The following is a 2,818-nucleotide window of genomic DNA, read 5'->3' on the forward strand; positions in this document are numbered from 1 at the left end:
CTTTTTCTCCCTACTATGCTGAGTTCTTCTGCTAACGATTTGTACTTGACCAATTAATACTGCTACAGCATCACTAATAAGTGGCCATCCTACCATTGCTTAAAAGCTTTTATTGTAGAGAGAACCCATCATTTCATATGGCAGTCCCCATTTTTGGACATCTCTATTGGGATATTTGTCTTTATTTCAAGCTTTAGTACCTTTCTACAGAGTTTATCATTCCTATAGTGTCTTGCAAATAAACTGTGACAGCAAAAATAATTTTGTTGACATACAACAAACTTGAGAATTTAAAAAATCTCTTTAGTATGTAGCACATCCTCCTTTTGCTACAATTACTTGTTATGCACGATTTGGCATTGCAGTTACAAGGTTTTGACACATTGTATAATTCATCATGAAGCCATTCTTTTTCAAATTGTATATCAACCATACCTGTAATGCATAGTTTATTTTTCCAAGTCTGGCTTTATCATAGTCCATATTTTTCAATTGGGTTTAAGTCATATGAGTTCCCAGATCATTGAAGCAGATTTATCTCCATCTCTTTGAAAAAGGTATTATATCTCTTGGTTTTTGGCATGGGTACAAGCTGATACTGCATAATTCAGTCTCCATTTTGGGATTTTGTAATTCTGGAATTGTTCTGCTTCTCAGCATTTCAATATATTTATCAGAGTTCATCAGTACTTCAGTAAGATTTCCATGTACTCTGGAAATCATAAAAATGTTGGTATCTCATATGTTTACCTGGACTTCTTCAGAAAATGATTTTTGTATAGCCATGAATGAAAAGGTAGTTTTTTTTTTCAGTAAAAATGACTGTTTTCCCCATCTCTAGTATTCAAGTTTTTGTATTGTCTTGCTGAAAACAAACATTTTTTTTCTCCAGAGCACCAGTTAGCAGCTGGATTATTTTTCATGTGATCTTTGTTCTAACTTTTAGAAGTTGATACCACCCTATGGAGGAATTGACAATTCTTTTAATCACGGGGCCCCTCTGAAGTCCTTCGCTTATTTTTTTGAGGATTAGTTAGTGTTTTATAGCAATGATTTAATTTGTCAGTTCTTGGCACTGATTTTCATTTTCTCCCCACCCCCCTCCTTTTTTGCATACAATTAACTCTGTTCGTGGTTTCTAATCCTAATCTAAAATAAGTAGCATTTATAAACATCTTTTTTTTTTTTATGGGGCAATGGGGGTTAAGTGACTTGCCCAGGGTCACACAGCTAGTAAGTGTCAAGCGTCTGACGTCAGATTTGAACTCAGGTCCTCCTGAATTCAGGGACAATGCTTTATCCACTGTGCCACCTAGCCGCCCCCCATAAACATCTTTTTAAAAAATCTGTTGTCAGGTCCTGTGTAAGGATTATCTTTTATCATTGAATCTTGGTGTAAAGTAAAATGGTTATTTTTCTTGATCCTAGCCAAATATGTTTTATTTTATTCCAGGTTTAGGAAGTCGTCATTAAGGACTTTGTAATATTTGATTCTAATCTTTTTTTTTACTATTTGTACCAAGCTCATTCTCCATTTCAGCCCATACTAGGTTTTTCACATCACTATTATTTATTTATTAACAAGGCTCAGGAAACTGCTCAGTGAACAGATTAAAGTTGGCATGGTGGGGATCAAATGTGACTGATTAAAAGCAGTTCATCCATATCAAGTAAATCTTCCTGGAATTTAACTTTCTACTATGGTCAGGCACTGTTCTAGATGCTAGGGATACAAAAATAGAGTTCTTGTCCTCAAAGGGCTTACATTCTAATGACATTGTACAACATAGGACTATAGTTTCTCTAGCTGGAAGGGGCCTTAGCAGCCATCCAGTTCGCCCCACTCATTTTACAAATGAGCATATGCTGAAAGTCACATCAGTCCGTGGGTTGGATTTGAGCCCATGCCCTGTAACTCCAACTTTAGAGTTTTTATCCACCTCACCATGTTGCTTCTTAATCACATAATAATAGCTTTCATGTATATAGTGCTTTAAGCTTTGCAAAATGCTTTACCGATAGTATCTCATTTGATCCTCACAAAGTCTCCGCGATCCCCATTTCTTTAGTCTGAAAAGAAGCAACTTCTGGGTTTAAGGCAAGCATTGAAACGGGACCAACCACAGGTGAAGGTACCTTTTTTTGTTTTGTTTGTGGGGCAATTGGGGTTAAGTGACTTGCCCAGGGTCACACAGCTAGTAAGTGTCAAGTGTCTGAGGCTGGATTTGAACTCAGGGCCTCCTGACTCCAGGGCTCTATCCACTACACCACCTAGCTGCCCCCAAGGTGCCTTTTTTTTTTTTTTTGAACATCATACAAGAGAGATTGTGTATTGTCAACTTGCTGATATTCATAAAATTGGGAAATACAGATCTGGGGGAGCTTGTATAGCTGCAGCATTCCTGAAGGAATTTGTGACCCATTGTAAATGGGCTCATTTGGACACAGCAGGAGTGCTGACAAATAAAGATGAGGTTCTTATTCGAAGAAAGGAATGACAGGAAGGCCTACTAGGATGAAGAAACTGAGAAATGACTTGCCAGGGTCACACAGTCAATTAGGGTCCGATGTGGTATTAGATAAGAACAGGAAATATACAGATAGATATAAAGTGACTTGTGGGGGGTGCCTAACGAAAGGGGTCACCGGAAAGGCCTCTTCGAGGCAGCTGTCCCAACATCAGGTTTACATGCCCAGGAGTTCCCTCTTCCCATTACTCCGGGCTTGCATATCTAGGCATGCGCAAAAGATGCTCTTGGCCTCTGAACTACCTTTCCCAGAAGACCTTGGGGAGGTTGGCTTTGTTCTGGCTTGGGCC

This window comes from Dromiciops gliroides, chromosome 3 (genome assembly GCF_019393635.1).
Source record: "Dromiciops gliroides isolate mDroGli1 chromosome 3, mDroGli1.pri, whole genome shotgun sequence".
NCBI classification, from domain to species: domain Eukaryota; kingdom Metazoa; phylum Chordata; class Mammalia; order Microbiotheria; family Microbiotheriidae; genus Dromiciops; species Dromiciops gliroides.